The 21,927-nt window shown below is 38.9% G+C and overlaps 1 long non-coding RNA gene and 1 pseudogene across 1 annotated transcript in view; both read left to right on the top strand.

Moving 5' to 3' along the window:
• The window catches only part of LOC139436754 (uncharacterized), a 42,049-nt gene extending 21,457 nt beyond the window's left edge, over positions 1–20,592 (top strand). The window contains exons 3-4 of the long non-coding RNA XR_011646109.1: positions 4,808–4,944; positions 16,562–20,592. This is a non-coding gene — a long non-coding RNA (uncharacterized lncRNA). The remainder of the gene's footprint in view (positions 1–4,807; positions 4,945–16,561) is intronic.
• On the top strand, positions 178–999 carry LOC101434404 (high mobility group protein B1-like; annotated as a pseudogene).
• Positions 20,593–21,927: the final 1,335 nt, after the last annotated feature.

The following is a 21,927-nucleotide window of genomic DNA, read 5'->3' as shown; positions in this document are numbered from 1 at the left end:
AAAACACATCAAATAAGAAATGTGGTGACTATATTTGAGAAACCTGGCAAATACTACCTAACAAAGTGATCAAAGTTAACATCACCAGGAAAAGGGAAAACTGACATCATGTACTTCGTGGCATGATGCACCAAGAAAGACACAATGGACAGTTGTTGCAGTACCCTGAGCCCCATACAGGCAGCGCTGGAGCACGTGCTAACTGGGGGGGCTGGGGCTGAAAAATAACCAGACATGGGAAAAGGAGACCCTAAGAAGCCCAGAGGCAAACTGTCATTCTTCATGCAAACTTGCCAGCGGGAGCACAAGGGGAAGCACCCAGAGGCTTCAGCCAACTTTTCAGAGTTTTCTAAGTGCTTCGGGAGGTGGAAAACTAAGAGTGCTAAAGAGAAAGGAAAATCTGAAAACAGCCAAGACAGACAAGACCCCTTATGAAAGAGAGATGAAAACCTATATCCCTCCTAAAAGGGAAACAGAAAAGAAGTTCCAGGATCCCAAAGCACCTAAGAGGCCTCCTTTGGCCGTTTTCTTGTTTTGTTCTGAGTGACGCCCAAAAATCAAAGGTAAGCATCCTGGCCTGTCCAATGGCGATGTTGCAAAGCAGCTGGGAGAGATGTGGAATAACACAGCTGCAGGTGACAAGAAAAAAAGGCTACTAAGCTGAAGGAGAAATACGAAAAGGATACCGCTACATAATGGTCTAAAGGGTACTGCAAAAAAGGGAGTTGCCAAGGTTGAAGAAAGCAAGTAAAAGAAGGAAGAGGAGGAAGATGAAGAAGAGGAAGATGAGGAGGAGGAAGATGAAGAAGATGATGATGAATAAGTTGGTTCTAAGGCAGGTTTTTTTTTGGTCAAAAAGCATTAAAACTACCCCCCCCCCCATGTACAATTCACCCGTTCAAAAGAAAAAATTGAGAAGTAAGACTGTGTAAAATTTGTTTTTAAATTGTACAGTGTCTTTGGAATTGTCTTTAGCTAGCCCTGCCCTGGTGGTCTTTTCAATAACCACTAACCTTTCCTGGTACAGTATGGGGGTGGTAAATTGGCATGGAAATTTAAAGCAATTCTTCTTGGTGCACAGCACAAATTAGTTATATATGGGTGTGGTAGTTTTTTCGTCTTCAGTTGTCTCTCATGCAGCTTATCCAAAATAATTGTCCTTCTTTTATCTGAATACTACTCTGGAATTGCAAAAACTGAAAAAAGTTGCAGCTGTTCTGTTGACATTCTAAGTAAATACGATTTTTTTTAAAAAGAAAAAGAGATGCAATGTTACTTCCGTGGTTTCCCCGCCAAAAATGCATAACTCAGATCTAATCGTGAACGAATATTAGACAAATCCAAATCAAGGGGCATTCTACAAAATACCTGCCTGTAGTCCTCAAGTAAGTTGAAACAAAGAAAGACTGAGGGATAGATTAAAGGAGACTAAAACATGACTATTAAATGTGAAATGTGATCCTGGATTGGATCCTGGACCAGGGTGGGAAATCGCTATTTTTTCCTTTTGCTGCAGAAAACATTAGTAAGATAATTGTTAGAATTTGAATTAAGCATGCAGACTAGATAATATATTGTGGAATGTTGATTTTATGGTTTCTTAAGTACATTGTAATTATGTAAAGTTATATCTTCTCTTTTAAACAATACAAAATTTTATATATATTTTATACAATATACAATATTTACAGGTTAGGTGACATCATGAAACAATTTACTCTCAAATGTGTTAATGGAGGGAAACACCATGTTCTTTGACTGGAAGATAATTCTCTTTATTATTATTGTTTTTAGGAGGTATTAGGGATTAAACCCAGGACCTCATATATGGGAAGCATGCACTCAACCACTGAACTACATCTGCTCCCCAATGAGTTGTTTTTTTCATTTGTTTGTTTTAGGAGGTACCAGGGCTCAAACCCAGGATCTTGTACATGGGAAGCAGGCACTTAACCACTTGAGCTATATCTGCTCCCCAGATATTCTCTTTAAATTGATTTATATATTTAAAACAGAACTAATAAACATCTTAGGAAGTTTGTATGTGTGTATGTAAGTGTATTTTGATGAGCTCATTAAAGAATTTATATGGAAATGCAAAAGGCCAAGAATAGTTAAGAAAATCTTGAAAACAAACAAAGTATACCTTACTACTGGAGCTCAAAATTATTATAAATCTTCTGTTATTAAGACAACATGGGGGAAACGGACTTTGGCCCAGCGGTTAGGGAGTCCGTCTACCATATGGGAGGTCCGCGGTTCAAACCCCGGGCCTCCTTGACCCGTGTGGAGCTGGCCATGCGCAGTGCTGATGCGCGCAAGGAGTGCCGTGCCACGCAAGGGTGTCCCCCGCGTGGGGGAGCCCCACGCGCAAGGAGTGTGCCGGTGAGGAAAAGCCGCCCAGCGTGAAAAGAAAGTGCAGCCTGCCCAGGAATGGCGCCGCCCACACTTCCCTTGCTGCTGACGACAACAGAAGTGGACAAAGAAACAAGACGCAGCAAATAGACACCAAGAACAGACAACCAGGGGAGGGGGGAAATTAAATAAATTAAAAAAAAAAAAAAAAAGACAACATGGTATTGGTGTGAGGAAAGATAAATAGACTAACTGGACAGAATAGTGGCCTGCAACAGACTCAAACACACATAGGCACTTAATTTATGACAAAGGTTACACTTCAGAGCAGTGGGGGATACATGGTCTTTTCAATAAACAGTGCTGGGACAATTTGGATATCCATATGGGGAGAAAATGAAACCTGGTAACTATATTATGTGATATATAAAATTGGATTCCAGAAAATTACAGACCTAAATGTCTAAAGCTTTTAAAATAAGCATAGGCAATTATTTGCATGAGCTCATGGTAGAAGAGATTCCTTAACAGAACATAAAAAAATGCACTAATCATGAAGGATAAGATTGATAAATTGGATCAAACTAACATTAATAACCTCTCTTAATTAAAAGACACCATTAAGAGAGTGAAAAGGCAAGCCAAAGGATTCATATCCAGATTTTATAAAGGGAAATTACAAATCAGTAAGACAAATACAGAAAGCTATTAGAAAAGTGGGCAAGAATTGAACAGATGTCACAAAATGACTACTGATATATGAAAAAAATACTCAAATTCATTAGCAACCAAAGAAATTAAAAGTAAACAATAAAATACCACTGCACATCCACCAAAATGCCTAAAGTTATGAAAACTAACAATACCAGTTATTGGTGGGGATGTGGAACAAATAGAACTCTCATACATTGATGGTGGGATGTTAATTGGTACAACCATTTTGGAAAACTGTTTGGCAATATCTACAATCAAATATACACCCACCTGAATGTACAGCAATTCAACTCCCTACAGATATGCCCTACGGAAATGTGTACATAAATACACCAAATGACATGCCAAACGATTTACCAGGTGCTTCACCCAAATGTCTTTTTTTTCTTTATTGGGGGCCACTGATTTTTCCTTCTCTTTTAATGGCCTATGACCACTATGTAGCTATCTGCAATCTTCTTTATCCAGCTGGGAGCAGATGTAGCTCAGGTGTTTGAGCACCTAGTTCTCATGTACCAGACCCAGGTTTGATCCCCAATACATCCTTAAAAAAAAACAAAAGTGCAACTATATTCAACCACGTAATGCACATAATGTTGAAAAGATATAAGAGAACACATACTGTGTGATTTCATTTACATAACATTCAAAACCAGGCAAAACCAAGCCTTTGGAATTTTACTTATTTATTTATTTATTTATAGCAAATTTTGATAATAGATCACACAAAATGTTACATTAAAAAACATAAGAGGTTCCCATATACCCCAGTCCCCCCCACCCCCAGTCCTCCCACATCAACATCCCCTTTCATCAGTAAGGCACATTCATTGCATTTGGTGAAAACACTCTGGAGCACTGCCACACCGCATGGATCATCGTTTACATTGTAGTTCACACTCTCCTCAGTCCATCTAGTGGGTTGTGGTAGGTTATACAGTGTTCTGCATCTGTCCCTGCAATATCATTCAGGACAACTCCAAGTCCTGAAAATACACCATATCACGCCACTTCCTCCTCTCCTTGCCCTCAGCAACTACCGTGGTTACTGTCTCCACATCAATGACACAATTTCTTCTATTGCTAGAGTCACAACAGTTTTAGAATAGAATGAAATTTTTATTTTTTTAAAAATTTTAACATAGATATAGCAAAATGCACAAATCTTAAATATTCAGACTGATATGTACATATGCAAATGCTCATGATAACCATCACCCAGATCAAGATATGGAACATTGGAAACATCCCAGCAGGCTCTCTTGACCCTCTCCCAGAAGATAACTCCCAATGTTAATCACTATTCTGACCTCTTTTTACCATCATTTTTTCACAGATTACTATTTCTTGACCTGAATATGGTTACGTAGATGTAATCTTTTTATTATTTATTGAGATGTACACTTATAATGTGTATACTTCTTGTATATATGCTATACTTCAAGAAAAATGTTTTTTAAAAATCCAATGAATCTATGAGCTGTGGCCCTCTCAAACCTTGTACAAGAACTGTAGAGTTTTATTCAGGCAAGTTCTAAACACTAGCTTCTTCCATATCTTCTACTACAGGCATAGTTCATGATTTTATGACTATTATCATTTTATGAGTCTATTTAAACTAAAGATTCATTAAAATACGAAGGGGGAATAACATTTTAAATATTTCTATACTGTAAAGTTGTCTTTGTTTCTCTGTGAGGAGAGATGATGAATATGTGAACTGATTTTTCTCTTTCAGCTCCCCTCAGCTTTCCCAGGTCTTCACGTGTAAAGAACAAACTCAACCTGAAAGGCATTCTGAAGGGGTAGTGGAAGGGACTTGACAATGAGTGAACAAAAAGCAAATTGTTTGGACCCACTGCCTACCTGAACACAGTATGTTCCCTATAAGTCCCATTTAGATTAAGGTATGGTCCGAAGTCTAGTCTTCAACATTAAAGTCTGACATTAACACCCCAATGCAGATATATCATTATGTCTAGTGGTGTTGTTTTGTCATGAATTCATTAGTTTCATGCTGAGGCTATATATAGTTCTGTCTGTTGCTTTCTGAGAAAACTTACAAAAGGAATGGATACCAAAAATTATTGAAACTGTGGAGTTTTATGTAGGAATTGACTTTCTGTTGTTTTTGTTTCTTCCCCCACCTTCTTCATGATGCACAACCTTCCTATTATGATATTGCTAAGCAGTTGTTACGGCTAAGATTAAAGGATATGATTTTTATCAGAATTAGTTCAAATTTAATTCCCATTTCATAAAGTTACCTCAACATGAATTGATAACTCTAAAACATAATCACTTTCAGGAAACAATTAGTTTGGGATATGTTTGTACTGTTAGGTGAATATCAAAAACAATTTTATGTTTAAAAAATTAGAAGAAGTTAATTTCACTCAAGTTATGACTTTCTTCTGAGGAAACTGTTTTTCAGACTAGAATTATGAGTCCCACATTTTAAATGAAAAAGCAAGCATGGAAGAAATTAAGTGCTTTGTATAAAATTAGAGCCAGGAATGAAATTCAGAATTTCTGGTTCCTGTTCTTGTATCAAACCATCTGACCACAGGAAACTTTTAGAATTTAGCCACAAATAAAGGCATTTGTCAAGATAACTTTAATACATTTATTAATAATTTTAAAACAATAATAAAAGAGAATATCTGATCTATGCAATTCTCTTTTATATTAAACTTATGAAATTATATCTAATTCATTTAACTAAGATATGAAATATTATTCCTCAGTTTCAGCTGGTGGCCCCAGTCACCCAAACTAGAAACCTGGGAGTAATTCTTGACTCCTACTCTCTCATCTCCATTCAGACTTTAAGCTCTGCCAGTTACTTTTTTCTCTTTCTTTTGGAAATAATTTCAAACTCACAAGAGTTGCAAGAATGGTGCAAAGAATGTTTTTCTCTGAAACATTTCATTATTAATTGCCAACATTACGACCAATCACCTCCAAATATTTTAGTGTGGTTTCCAAACACCTTCTCTACTGATGTATTAGTCAGCCGAAGGGGTGCTGATGCAAAATACCAGAAATTGGTTGGTTTTCATGAAGAGTATTTATTTGGGTTAGGAGCTTACACATAACAGGCTATAAAGCATAAGTTACTTCCTTTATTAAAGTCTATTTCCATGGGTTGGAGCAAGATGGCTGCTGATGTCTGTGAGGGTTCAGGCTTCCTGGGTTCCTCCCTTCCAGGGTTTTGCTTCTCTCTGGGTTCAGGGTTCCTCTCCTCCTGGGGCTTCAGCTTCAGCATCAAACTCCAACATCAAAACTCCAACAGTAAGGACCCCTAATTCTGTCTTTTGCCATGCTTTTTATCTGTGAGTCCCCACCCACCAAAAGGTGGGACTCAACACCCTACTGGCATAAGAGGTTTACATAGTTACTTAATCAAGTAAACCTATGAATCCAATAATCTAATATGCCCAGAGGAAAAGATCAGTTTACAAACGTAATCCAATATTTCTTTTTGGAATTCATCAATAATATCAAACTGCTACAAATGACATAACTACTTTACAAAGGAATCAGGAAATAACATTAATACGTTACTACACTTAATTCTCAGGCCCAACTCAAGCTTTGCCAATTGTCCCAATAATGTCAGTTATACTGAAAGTGTCAAGTGCTGCAATTAGTTATCATGGCTCTTTAGTCATCTTCAATCTGGAAAAATTCCTGTCTTTCCTTGACTCTCAAAACCTTGACAATTTTGAAGACTAAAGACCAGTTATTTTAACAAATGATTTTATTGAATGTCCCCCAATTTTATCTGATATTTCTTCATGATCACATCCAGGCAATTCATTTTTGTGCATATGCCTTCTTTTTATTTTTGTTAGTCTTCCTAGAGGTTTATCAATTTTACTGATTTTTTTTTTTGAAGAACCAGCTTTTTGTTTCATTGATTTTCTCTATTTTCCTGTTTTTAGTCTCACTGATTTCTATTCTTATCTTAATTATTTATTTCCTCTGTTTACTTTTTTTTTTAAGATTTATTATTTATTTCTCTCGCGTTGCGCCCCAGCCCCCCTGTTGTCTGCTCTGTGTGTCCATTCGCTGTGTGTTCTTCTGTGACCGCTTCTGCCCTTATCAGCAGCACCGGGAATCTGTTTCTTTTTGTTGAGTCATCTTGCTGTATCAGCTCTCCATGTGTGTGGCACCATACTTGGGCAGGCTGCATTTTCTTTCATGTGGGGCGGCTCTCCTTATGGGGCGCACTCTTTGCGCATGGGGCTCCCCTATGCGGGGGACACCCCTGCATGGCAGGGCACTCCTTGTGCACATCAGCACTGTGCATGGGCCAGTCCACACGGGTCAAGAAGGCCTGGGGTTTGAACCACAGACCTCCCATGTGGTAGGCGGACACACTATCCATTGGGCCAAGTCTGCTTTCCAACTCTGTTTACTTTGGATTTATTTCATTCTTCTCTTTTGAGTTAATGGAGGTAGGAACTTAGATTATGGATTTGAGACCCTTCTTCATTTCTATGATTAAGCATTTAGTGCTATAAATTTCCCTCTCAGCACTGCTTTAGCCATACATTTTTAATTTTTAAATTTTTTTACGAGACATGGGCCAGGGATTGAACCTGGGACCTTGCATGTGGGAAGCTAATGCTTAACTGCTTGAGCCACATCCACTCCCTCTACATATTTTTATGATTTATTTTCATTTTCATTCAGTTCTCTGTATTTTTCTGTGGAGTCAGTGGTAATGTGCCCCTCTCATTTCTGATTTTATTTATTTGTATCTTCTCTCTTTTTTTCTTTGTCAGTCTTGCTAAGGGTTTGTCAATTTTGTTGATCTCAAAGAATGAACATTCAGTTTTGTTGATTCCCTCTATTGGTTTTTTGTTGTTGTTGTTGTTCTCAATTTCATTTATTTCTGCTCAGATCTTTGCTATTTCTTTCCTTCAGCTTGGTTTGGGATAAGTTTGCTGTTCTTTTTCTAGTTCCTCCAGGTGTGGAGTTAGATCTTCAATTTTAGCTTTTTCTTCTTTTTAATGTAGGCGTTGAGGATTATAATTTCCCTTGCAGCACTGCCTTTGTGGTGACCTTAGGTTTTGATAGATTGTGTTCTCATTTTTCATTCATCTTGAGATATCTTGCAATTTCTTCTTTGACCCACTGATTAATTAAGATTGTGTTGTTTGATTTCCATATAATTGTGAATTTTCCCTTTTTCCATCCATTATTGATTTCCACCTTCATTCTGTTATGATCAGAGAAAATGTTTTGTATAATTTCAATCTTTAAAAATTTATAGAGACTTGTCTTGTGACCCAACATATGAACTATCTTGGAGAAGGATCCATGGGTGCTTGAAAAGAGTGTATATCCTCTGTTTTGGGGTGCAATGCTCTCTAGATGTCTGTTAGGTCTTGTTCATTTATCATATTATTCAAGCTCTCTGTTTTTTTATTTATCATCTGCCCAGATGTTCTATCCAATATTGAGAGTGATGTGCTGAAATCTCCAACTATTATTGTAGAGACATCTATTCCTCCCTTCAGTTTTGTCAATGTGTGTCTCATGTATCTTGGGGCACTCAGGTTAAGTGCATAAATATTTAGTACAGTTATTTCTTCTTGGTGAATTGCCCAATTTTTAATATATAATGTATATAATGAACTTCTTCATACTTTATAACAATTTTGCATTTAAAACCTATTTTGTCCAATATTAGTATTGCTACTTGAGTTATTTTTTGGTTACTATTTGCATGGAATATCTTTTTCCAACCTTTCACTTTTAACCTGGAATTGTGTTCTTACATCTGAGGTGAGTCCCTTGTAGACAACATATAGATGGCTCATATTTTTAAATCCATTTTATCAGTCTATGTCTTTTGATTGGGTAATTCAAGTCATTAACATTTAATGTTTTTACTGTAAAGACATTGCTTACTTCATCCATTTGTCCTTTGTTTTTCTGTTGTCCTATCTTGCTATTGTCTTTTTACCCTTTAATTTACCCTTCTTAATAATCTTCATTTCTACACTCTTCTCCAAATCTCCCATCCTTATTTTTTCCTTTCAGGCTACAACACTCTCTTTAGTATCTCTTGTAATTCTGCTTTTTTGGTAACAGAGTCTGTCTGTGTTGGTTTGTCTGTGAAGACTTTGAACTCACTCTCATTTTTAAAGGACAGTTTTGACAGATACAGAATTTCTTGGCTGGCAGTTTTTCTCTTTCAGTATCTTAAATACATCATACCACTTTCTTCTCACCTTCATGTTTTCTGATAAGAGGGCAGTACTTAATCTTATTGAGGTTCCTTTGTATGTGATGCTTTGCTTGCTCTTACTGTTTTCAGAATCCTTTCTTTATCTCTGATATTTGTCATTCTGACTTCTTTTTTTTGTCATTCTGAATAGTAGGTGTCTCAGGGTAGGTCTATTCAGATATATTCTGCTTGGGGTTTGTTGTCCTTCTTGGATATTGATATTTATGTCTTTTATAAGGATTGGGAAGTTTTCAAGGTTTTGGTTATTATTTCCTCAAATATTCTTTCTTCCCCTTTTCCATTCTCTTCTCCTTTTGGAACACCAATAACATGTGTTATTCTCAGGAACCCTGTTCCATTTTTTTCCATTCTCTTTTCCTTCTGTTCTCCTGTCTTTTCCTGTTCTGTCTTTGAAATCACTGATTCTGTCTTCAAGTAATTGAAATATGCCCTTATGTGCCTCTAATATATATATTTTTAGTTTTTTTTTGATACCAGACCTGGAGATTGAACCCTGGACCTCATATGTGGGAAGCCAGTGCTCAACCACTGAGCCACATAGGTTTCCCTGCATTGTTCATTTTTTTTTTCTCATTTGTTTGCTTGTTGTTTGTTTGTTTTTGTTTTTAGGAGGTACTATGGACCAAACCTGGGACCTCCCATGTGGGAAGAGGGTGCACAATCACTTGAGCCACATCCACTCCTCTCTAATGTATTTTTAAAATTAATTTATTGATGTATGTCACTCATACATAAACATACAAAGGCAGTAAGTGTGTAATAATAGTTGTGAACTTACAAAACAAACATATATAACATCATAAAGGACTATCATAACTCACCCTACCACCAATAATTTGTATTATTGTTAAACCTTTTTAACTAATGATTAAAGAGCATTGTCAAAATGTTACTACTAACTGAAGTATTTTCCCCCAAACCAACCCTATTATTATCATCTTTATATCATTTATATATGAACAAACATAAACAATTAAGTGTATAGTAAAAGTTATAAACTTATAAAGCAGGGAAACGGACTTTGGCCCAGTGGTTAGGGCGTCCGTCTACCACATGGGAGGTCCGCGGTTCAAGCCCCGGGCCTCCTTGACCCGTGTGGAGCTGGCCCAAGCGCAGTGCTGATGCACGCAAGGAGTGCCGTGCTACACAGGGGTGTCCCCCGCATAGGGGAGCCCCACGCGCAAGGAGTGCACCCATAAGGAGAGCCGCCCAGCGCGAAGGAGGGAGCAGCCTGCCGAGGAATGGCGCCGCCCACACTTCCCGTGCCGCTGACGACAACAGAAGCGGACAAAGAAACAAGACGCAGCAAAAGACACAGAAAACAGACAACTGGGGGAGGGGAGGGGAATTAAATAAATAAAAATAAATCTTTAAAAAAAAAAAAACAACTTATAAAGCAAACATGCATAACATCATAGAGGGGTTCCATACATCAACCCTCCACCAATACCTTGCATTGTTATGAGACATTGGTTACAAATTATGAAGCAAAAATATTGTCAAAATCTTACTACTAATCATAGTCCTTATCTTTTTTAAAAATAGGTTTATTTTTTTTTAAGATTTATTTTATTTTTATTTATTTCTCTCCCTTTCTTCCCCCACCCCAGTTGTCTGTTCTCTGTGTCCATTTTGCTGCATGTTGTTCTTTTTTTTTTTTTTTTGTCCACTTCTGTTGTTGTCAGCGGCACGGGAAACTGTGTTTCTTTTTGTTATGTCATCCTGTTGTGTTAGCTCTCCGTGTGTGCGGTGCCATTCTTGGGCAGGCTGCACTTTCTTTCACACTGGGCAGCTCTCCTAATGGGGCACACTCCTTGCTCATGGGGCTCTCCTATGCGGGGACACCCCTGAGTGGCACTGCACTCCTTGCGCGCATCAGCATTGTGCATGGGCCAGCTCCACACGGGTCAAGGAGGCCCGGGATTTGAACTGCGGACCTCCCATGTGGTAGATAGACGCCCTATCCACTGGGCCAAGTCCACTTCCTCATAGTCCTTATCTTACATTTGGTGTGTTTTTCTCCCAACCCACCCTATTATTATTTTTTAAATATATTTTTTATGATAGAGCTAGTAAACTTATAAAACAATCATGCACATGTGTAGAATTCCCAAACAACACCCCTCCATCAACACACCACACTGTGGTGGAACATTTGCTACAGATAAGATAATATCATCTGATTGTTACCATGTCCATAGTATACATTTGGCTCACATTTTCCATACTGCCTCATTATCAACACAGTACATCTTTTGCACAGATGCAAGAATATTATTTTATTACTACTAACCACAGTCCATAGGTCACTTCAGCTGTATTTTTCCCATGCTTCTCCACATTCCCAACACCCTGAAGTAGTGATCTACATTTGCACTACTCACAAAGGACACTCTTGCATCTATACCGTCAACCACAGTTCTCATGCTCCTCTTGGTTTACTGTGCTATTCAGTTCCTAGATTATTCTCTAGCATTCTTTCCATTGGCATTTACATACCTAGGCTACCATTTTCAGCCACATTCTCATTTATAAACTATGTGTTACCATCCACTCTATACATTCCCACAGTTTTACAGTAAAGCTAATTAAAACTTCTACATACATTAAACATCAGTAGTCCATCTCAGTCCTCCCATTATCTCCTTTAAGAATCCACCATCTACCACCAGGTCTTGAAGGTGTTTTTCTATAATTTCTTCTACAAGTTTTATGGTTCCTGCTTTTATTTTTAGGTTTTTTATCCATTTTAAGTTAATTTTTTGATAAAGTGTGAGATAGGAGTCCTCTTTCTTTCTTTTGGCTATGGATATCCAATTCTTTCAGCACTTGTTGAAAGGATTGTTCTGCCCGAGCTGTGTGGGTTTGACAGGTCAAAAATCACTTGACCATACAAATGAGGGTCTGTTTCTGACCCATCAATTTGGTTCCATTGGTCTATGTGTCTGTCTTTATGCCAGTACCATGTAGTTTTTACCACTATAGCTAGGTAATATGATTTAAAGCCTGGAGATGAGGGTTCACTTTCCCTTTTTATGATGTTTCTGCTATTCAGGACCCCTTACACTTCCAAATAAATTTGATGATCATGTTTTAAATTTTTTTTTTTTAATGCTGGTGGAATTTTATCAGAATTGCATTGAATCTGTATATAAATTTGAGTAGAACTGACATCTTAAAGATATTTGTTTTTCTAATCCATGAGCATGGAATATTCTTCCAGTTATTTAAGACTTCTTCTATTTCTTTTAATATTGAGTTGCAGTTTTCTGAGTACAAGTGCTTTACATGATTGGTTAAGTTTATTCCTGATTATTTGAGTTTTATCTGTCATATTTTATTTTCACTGCTCTTTTGACACTTTTAGTTACTTTTATTGATATAATCTTTATTTCTAGACTCTCTTTGAGGCCTCTCTCTCCTGTCTTTTCTTTTCAGGTTATAGCACACTCTTTAGTATTTCCTGCAAATCAGGTCTCTTGGTTACAAACTCAGTTTCTGTTTATCCGTGAATATTCTAAACTCATCCTCCTTTTTGAAAGACAGTCTTGCTGGATATAAGATTCTTGCCTGGAAGTTTTTCTCTTGTAGTATCTTAAATATATCAGACCATTGCCTTCTTGCCTCCATGGTTTCTGGTGAGAAATCAGCACTTAATCTTATTGGATATCCTTTATATGTTACACATTGCTTTTCTCTTGCTGCTCTCAGAATTCTTTGTCATTGGTCTTTGATATTCTGATGAGTAAGTATGTGTCTTGGAGTTGGTCTATTCGGATTCTTTTTGGATGAAAGTGTGTTGTGCTTCTTGGACAGGGATATCTACGTCCTTCAATAGGGTTGGGACATTTTCTACCATTATTTCTTCAAATATTCCTTCTGCCCCTTTTCCCTTCTCTTCTCCTTCTGGGACACATATGACATGTATTTTTGCATGCCTTTTGCTGTCATTTAATTCCCTGAGACCTTGTTCAATTTTTTCCATTGTTTCTTCATCTATTCACTTTGTATGTTCACTTTCAGAGGCCATTTCTTCAAGCTCACCAGTCCTTTCTTCTGCCTCCTCAAATCTGCTGTTATGTGATTCCAATGTTTTTTTAAAATTTCATTTATTGCAACTTTCATTCCCATAAGATCTGCTATTTTTCTATGTATGCTTTCAAATTCTTTTTTTTTTTTTTAAAGATTTATTTATTTATTTCTCTCCCTTTCCCCCCCACCCCGGTTGTCTGTTCTCTGTGTCTATTTGCTGCATCTTCTTTTGTTCACTTCTGTTGTTGTCAGCGGCATGGGAATCTGTATCTCTTTTTTGCTGATTCATCTTGTCGTGTCAGCTCTCTGTGTGTGCAGCACCATTCTTGGGCAGGCTGCACTTTCGCACTGGGATGCTCTCCTTATGGGGCGCACTCCTTGTGCGTGGGGCTCCCCTACGCGGGGGGCACCCCAGCCTGGCATGGCACTCCTTGCGCGCATCAGCACTGCTCATGGGCCAGCTCCACATGGGTCAAGGACGCCCGGAGTTTGAACCGTGGACCTCCCATGTGGTAGATGGACGCCCTAACCACTGGGCCAAGTCTGCCGCCCCAGTGTCTTCTTAATATCTGTAATCTCTTTAGCCATCTCACTGAATTTATTTTATTTTTCTTTATTTAATTTTTAATGTTACATTAAAAAAATATGAGGTCCCCATATACCCCCCACGCCCCTCACTCCACTCCTCCCCCCATAACAACAACCTCCTCCATCATCATGAGACATTCATTGTACTTGGTGAATACATCTCTGAGCACTGCTACACCTCATGGTCAATGGTCCATACCATAGCCCACACTTTCCCACAGTCTACCCAGTGGGCCATGGGAGGACATACAATATCCGGTAATTGTCCCTACAGCACCACCCAGGACAACTCCAACCCCCGAAAATGCCCCCACATCACATCTCTTCCTTCCACTCCCTACCCTCAGCAGCCACCATGGCCACTTTCTCCACACCAATGCCACATTTTCTTCGATTACTAATCACAATAGTTCATGTATAGAATATCAGTAAGTCCACTCTAATCCATACTCTATTCCTCCATCCTGTGGACCTTAGAATGGTTGTGCCCACTCTACATCTATGTCAAGAGGGGACTTAGACTCCACATGGATGCTGGATGCAATTCTCCTGCTTTCAGTTGTAGGCACTCTTGGCTCCCTGGTGTGGTGGTTGACATTCTTCACCTCCATGTTAGCTGAGTGGGATAAGTCCAATAAACCAGAGTGTAGGAGTTGCAAGTCTGTTGAGGCTCAGGGCCTGGCTAGCACATGGTCAGTCCAGAGATTCAGGTTCCCTGGGTATACACTAAACCCCAGCACCAACTACAGATCTGTTAAAAGTAACAGGAGAAGCTTGTGGACAAAGATCACATTTGAGTCCAGCTCCATCACACAGAAACACAAACTCCAAAGTAGGGCCAACTGACATGGCACTGAACTCCATCTGCCATGACCATAGAACCTGTGGATCTCTGTAGCCCTCAGAAGAACCAATACCTGGGGTTGTATCTACATTATCTGTCTCTGGGTCACTGAATTTATTAATGAGATTTATTTGAACATCTACAATTAGTTGTCTCAACTCTATGTCATCTGGAGGTTTATCTTGTTCCTTTAACTGAGCCATATCTTCATGTTTCTTGGTGTGGGTTGTAATTTTTTTTAGTGTCTTGGCATCTGGATTACTAGAGTATTTATTCTGAGTGCAGTTTTTCTCTTTAGTTTAGAGCTTCCTGCCCTTTCTCCCTTGCTGGTTGTGCGGTAGGAGCCAAGCACATAGTTGGTAATGTAAGCCGTGGAGGTATAAGCTGCCCTCATTGTACCAGGGACCAGTGAAGCTTTTCCCAACTTTCTTCTTTGCCAGAGGTAGGGACAGAGTCAGCTGTGTGGAATGATCCAAGTCATGCAGGCCTAGACTGTAGTTGCCCAGAGAGACTGATGGAGCTTCACGCCCCTTTCTCTCCTGCCTGGGGTGGGGATGGAGCTGCAGGTGTGGGCAGTAATCTATGCAGTGCAGGTCCAAGATGACCACAGTTTCCCCAGTAGACTACCCATTTTTAGTCTGTGCCAGCCAAAGTTACCTGCAGTTACCTAGATAGGCTGGAGCAGGGCCTGCCAGCCTCCTCCCTACCAGAGGAGGGGCTGAAGCCTAGGCTAGGGCTGCAGGCTGATCTGGGTGAAAGAAACTGGTTCCTACCATCACTGTGATTTTCCGTCAGACTGGCTTCTCCTCAGGCTGGGGGTGGAGTCAAAATGGTGGCCACCAGCCTCTTTCTGACTTGGGCAGATTCACATCCCTGCTGTTCCCAGCCAGCCAAGTCTACGAATCAGTAGCTGAAATTGACAGCCAACCGTTTCCTCCTCCCACGTTTTTGGGAAATGGAGCTTCCAATTCGAGCCACAGAACAACTCCTTGGGTGGCTCATGCTGCCAGAGTAGGATAATCACCGGCCTCCGTGGCTTGGTTGGTAATTTCTCAGAAAGGCTGGTGCAGGTCTCCATAGCTTCCTCCCTACTAGAGGTGGCACTGGGGACTAGGCCAGAGCTGCAATCTGATCTGGATGGAAAGAAGCCGGTCCCCACCAGCACTGTGATTTTCAGTCCATCCTGCTTCCCCTTGTGCCAGACACGGTGTTAAGATGGCTGCTACTGGCCTCTTTGTGACTTGGACAGGTTCAAACTTCAGCTGTTTTCAGGATTATACTTTAGCCTGCTGAATTTACTCATCAGTAGCTGAAATTGGTACCCAACCACCTCTTCCTCCTCCATTTTTGGGAAGTGGAGCTTTCAATTCCAGCTGTGGAACAGCTCCTGAGGTGGCTTGTGCCTCCAGTAGGGGATGGGCACTGGCCTGTGTGGCATGGAGTACTCTACTTATGAGTCTTCTCTGCAGATGGGCAGTCTCTTCCTTCCATTCCTTCAAGGATGTTGCAGGATGCTCTTCTGGCCTCCTGGAGCCCCCAAACAGGTGCCTCAGCCAGCTTCAGATAGCTCTAATGTTTACTAACTGCCATGTAGCAGGAGCTGACTCTAGGAGCTCCTTACTCTGCTGCCATCTTCCTGGTTCTCCTTTCTAATGTATTTTTAATCTCATCCATCATGTCTTTCATTTTCATATGTTCTGTTACTTTCTTTGCAGATTTTCAAATTGTTCTTGATGCTCACCTAGTGTCTTTTTTTTTTTTAGGTTTGGGTGCTGTGGATTGAAACCGTGGACCTCATATGTATGAAGCCAGCACCCACCCACTGAGTCACATCGGCTTCCCTGAGTCGGTTTTTTCATCTCTTTTGCTTGTTGTTCATTTTTGTTTTTTCAGGAGGCACCAGGAACCAAACCTGGGACCTCCTGTGTGAGAGGTGGGGGCTCAACTGCTTGAGCCACAACCACTCCCCGGTGTCTTCCTAATATCCTTTTTCTCTTTAGCCATATTTTCTTTGAGTTCCTTGAATTGATTTAGGAGAGTGGTGTGATTATCATTGATTAATTGTCTTAAATTCTGTATCTCTTCAGGATATTTGGTTTGTTCCTTTGACTGGGCCATCTCTTCCTGTTTTCTAGAATGGCTTGTAATTCTTTGCTGATGTCTAGACATCTAAATATGTTACTAAATTTACTATGATGGTTAATTTCTCTCTCTGCCTATTTTTTTTTTCCATATATCTTCTATGATATTTGCTTCAACTTATTCTAAGTCCTTAAAATTGCCCAGATTAAATTATCAAAATCAGGCCAGGGACTCAGTAATGGGGCATAGATTTTCTCTCAGGGTAAAGAGAGACCCAAAAGCAGTTTTTGTCCATCCAATTTCCAGATTATCCAGCAGATGGTGCTCATCAGTGTACCTTTCCACAGAGGTGTTTCAATCTCCACTTTCCCATGTTTAAGTCTAACCAGAGCTGAGATTCAAAGTAGGTGCCACTAACCAAATTCACTGGAGAGAAGCCCCCTGCCTTTCCCTTGTAACAACTGACAGGAAGGAAGATGTCTGTTATCCTCTCCATTGGCTGTAGCGAGGCAGGGGTTTTACCCTGGCCAAATATCTTGCAGGCGGTACCCTTTTACAGCCGCTGCTGGACTTTGGTAACTCACGTTTGTTGTTTTGGGTTCTTGGTTTCTCTATCTCTCAACCCCCTGGGAGTTGTGTCACACTCTCCTGGTTTGCTGACCCCCAAAGCAGGTTCCTTGGACAGCTTTTGGCTCTTTCTCCCTTGTTTTTGTGAGAGAGTTGAGCCCTGCCTGCCTCTTCCAATGCCATCTTCCCAGAACACAAAAATTTCTTTTGAGACTTTCTGTTCAGCAATATATTATTTTTTAGGAGTGTGTTTACTTTTCAAGTATTTGGAGATTTTCCTGTTTTCTTTCTGTCAGTGATTTCTTATGAGATTCCTTATCTCCTGTTGGTTGGAATGTTCTATATATGTAAATTATATCCTGTTGGTTGATGGTGCTGATGAGGTCTTCTATATTCTTGCTATTTTCTGTCTTGTAGTTTCTGAGAGTGGATGTTGAAATCCCCAATAATAATTATGGATTTTCATTTCTCCTTTCAGCTCTATCAATTTTTGCTTCATGTATTTTGTGGTTCTATTGTTTTGTGCATACACATTTGGGATTGTTTTATCTTCCTGGTGGGTTGTCCTTTGGTCGTTATGTAATGTCCCTCTTTGTTTCTAGTAATTTTCTTTGCTCTAAAGTTTACTTTATATGATATTAACGTAGTCACTCCTGCTTCTACATTTGATTAATGTTTGTAAAATATAAATTTTTCCATCCTTTTACTTTTAATCTACGTATGCCATTGCATTTGAAGTTATTTTCTTGTATACAGCATATTGTTGGATAATTATTTTAAAATCATTTTGCTGATATCTCTCTTTTATTTGGTATATCTGGACCATTTACATGTAAGGCAATTACTGATATATTAGGACTTAAGCTTAATGTTTTATTATTTGTTTTCTCTGTTTCTCATTCTTCTGGTTCTCTTTACATACTTTCTGTTGTTATTTGAACATTGTTTAGGATTACTTCTTGGTTTATTTATACTGGTTTTTGGACTTTTGCCTTATATAACTTTCTTATTGGTTGCTGTATGTATTGTCCTAGATATATAACATCACAGTCTACTGGATCAATATTTTATCACTTTGAGTGATGTGTAGAAACCATATACGTCTCTTTACTCTCCCACTTTTGAAATTTGATTGTGTTAAGAATTTCCTCTACATATATCGAACACATCAAATGGTGTTATAATATTTGCTTCAATCATCAAATATGATTTAAAAACTCCTAAGGCATATCGTTGTCTATCATATTTATCCATATTTTTTCACTCCAGAGTTATTTCCTTTCTGAAGTTCCAAGCTTTTCTTGCTATAATTTCTTCTTTTTTTAAAGAAACTCTTTTAGCCATTCTTTAAGGACAGTTTGCTAGCAACAAATTCTCTTAGTTTTCCTTTGAGAATGTCTTTATTTCCTCTTCATTCCCAAAGGATATTTTTGCTGGATGTAGAATTTGTGGTTAGAGTTCTTTCCTTTCAATACTTGAAAAATGTTGTGCTACTTTTTTTCCCTGGCATCCATTCAGAAGAGAAATTCACTGTCATTTGAATTGATGCTCCTATTTAAGTAATGTGGCATTTCTCCCTGGCTGCTTGCAATATTTTTTCTTTGTCTTTTGTTTTCAAGATTTTCATTATAATGTGTCTTGGCATGGATTTCTCTGGGTGTTTCCTATTAGGTCAGCTTTTTAAATCTGTGGGCTTATGTTTTTTGCCAAATTTGAGAAGTTCTCAGCCATTACTTTTTGAATACTTTTGAATATTTATGAATACTTTTGAATACTTTTTTTAGTCTTATTCTTTTCTCTCCTTTAGAGATTCTGATGGTATGAATGTTATCTTTTTTGTTGCTCACAGATCCCAGATACTCTTTTCATTTATCACAGGCTGTTTTCTCTGTGTTGTTCAGTTTGGGTTAAATCTATTGATCTGTCCTCAACTTTATTGATCCTTTCCTGTTATTTTCACTCTACTCTAGAGCCCATCCACCAAGTTTATTTTTATTATTACCTTTTTTAGTTCTATATTTCCATTTGCTTTTTAAAAAATAACTTTGATTTCTTTGCTGAGATTTTCTATTTTTTAAAAATTTGTTCAAGAGAATTTTTAATTGTTTATTGAAGCACTTTTTTTGATGACTGCTTTAAAATCATTGTCACTGCTTCTGAGTGGGAGCAGAGACTCAGCTCCTTACTGGGCCCCACTGACACCAGGGAAGGGGATGAGGGTGTTGACTACCCTACCTTGTATTACTTCAGTCTGTCTCATTGATATTGCATGGGGTAGAAGCTCAGCTCACCCCTGGACCCCACTGATAATACTATGGTGAGGGAATTGAAGTACTGCCTGCTTATTCTAGGTGTAGAATAGAAGATCAGCTCCCAGCTCAGTCCATCAACATCACTTAATAGGGTTATTGGATCATGTTACTTGTTTTCTTGGGAGTATGAGGAAGTGTAGGGGAGGGAATGGAGTGGAAGGTCAACTTCCTGCTTGGCCCTTCTGAAACTGGGCAGGGGTAGGGGACGTGGTGCTGTTTTTCCATAGGTATTTGGCCACCCCTTTCCTTGTCCTCTCTGCCAGGGGGGCAAAAGCTTTTCTTGGAGGTCTTTCTGGTTTGTGCTTGTTGGTGATTCCAGGTTGGAGGCTTCCATAGAACTCTATCTGAGCTATATGGGAGGCAATAAGGAAAGCCATGGAACTTACATGTTGTTTCTCAAACCCTGAGATCCACAGGTTGTTTGCCTTCTTTCTATCTTTTAGGATTTTCCTATGGCTGTTTTTTTATGTCCAGTGTGTTTTAGTTCTAAGAGGGTAGAATGGAGCTTCTCCATCTTGGCAGAACAGTAAGTCAACTTGCCAGTTACTTTTAATATATTTATTAAATTTGTACTTTCCTCTCTAGAGCTTCTGCTACCACTGTTCTAATTCAGGTCCTCATCTGATATACTGCCAACAGCTTCTTAACTAACGTCCCCGCCAACAGTCTTGCTCTCCTCAATTTATTCTCCACACAGCTGCCGAAAGGAATGTGGTAACCTCATTCCTATTTTTACTGTCTTTCATGTGTTCACTTTGGTCTATTCCTGGGGTCAAACAAACTATAGCTTGTCCCAGTGCATGTTTTTGTAAATAAAGTTTTATTGGAACACAGCCACGTCTAGTCATTTACTTATTGTCTATGGCTGCTTTTGTACTACAAAGGCAGAATTGAGTAGTTTGTGATAAAGGACTGTGTGGCTCACAACTCCTAAAATATTTACTATCTAATGCTTTCCAGTAAAAGCTTGCCAATCCCATGGCTTATATTAATGGCTTCTGAACTCTTTTGATCACATATATTGCTGTGAACCTTCTTCCCGTTGAGCCCCACATTGGGTGCCAGTTGCTTCAATCAGTTCACAATAGGTTGGCTGGAAGGGAAGGAAAGGCAAAACTTTAAAAAAATAAAGGCAGAGAGAGAGAGAGACACGAGAGAAGAGATAAAGGCGGGACCAGGGACTCACAGCTTCTGGAACTGAGAGCCTCAACCCTAGTTTCCACACCCCACTTATTGGGAAACTACCGAGCAGCTGTTTGCCATTAGAACTGCAACATCATCTACAATAGGGAACAACTGCAACATCTACAATAGAACAGGTGTAACATTTATAATAAGGAACAGATAAGCCAGTTTTCCACATTTCCCCCTTTTTGTTTTTGCAAAGTCTACACAAATGTTTCACTGATTGACAAAGCTTCCTGCATGATACCCTCACCTTCAGGTTTGAACAATACTCAAAACTTTTTTCTCAATATATTTGGTCCCAGGATTGTTCAAATTTAAAACGAGATTTGTATATTCAACAAGGTACATATATATCACTTACAGTTCAAGTCACTTAAGTACACAGTGTTTCATTATTAAAGTTCTGATTCATAGTCAAGCATTCTATACATAATCCATAACTGCAACAACAAACAATAAGACTTCCAACTGACAGACATTTAATAAATAGACTTTCATTTCTCATGGGCTTAAGATTCCCAACTAACAAGGCTATATAGACCAGTACTCAATATTAGTGCTGGCCACATGCAATTCACAGGCTAAGTCATTACAAACTCCATTAACATGAGAAAACATTGTATGTATCAATTACAGCAGAGAATATAGTTTTGTCTTACACAAACATTTAAGAATGATTGAGCAGCAGGGACCTTACAGCTTGTCCCAATTGTTTGCCTCTTCCAGGTTCTTAAAATACCATTGTTTCTGACGTTTCTTAATAGGGTCACTGCCACAGGTTTCTTCTATGCAGCAGGATTCATTGTCATCAGGCCAGGGCAGAAAGCCTTAAAGAACTGCAAAAGTCCATTGTTGACCTTTTCACACAGTTTTTGCACTTTTTGTATTTATTCAGGATTGTTTAACTTTTACAAAACACATTATCTCACTGAATGCTACCACAATATTTTTTCAACTAGCTATATGCATACTAGTTGTGT

Source organism: Dasypus novemcinctus, chromosome 17 (assembly GCF_030445035.2).
Source record: "Dasypus novemcinctus isolate mDasNov1 chromosome 17, mDasNov1.1.hap2, whole genome shotgun sequence".
Classification (NCBI taxonomy): Eukaryota; Metazoa; Chordata; class Mammalia; order Cingulata; family Dasypodidae; genus Dasypus; species Dasypus novemcinctus.
Note: the sequence above shows the minus strand (reverse complement) of the source record. Positions and strands in the feature narration are given on the sequence as shown.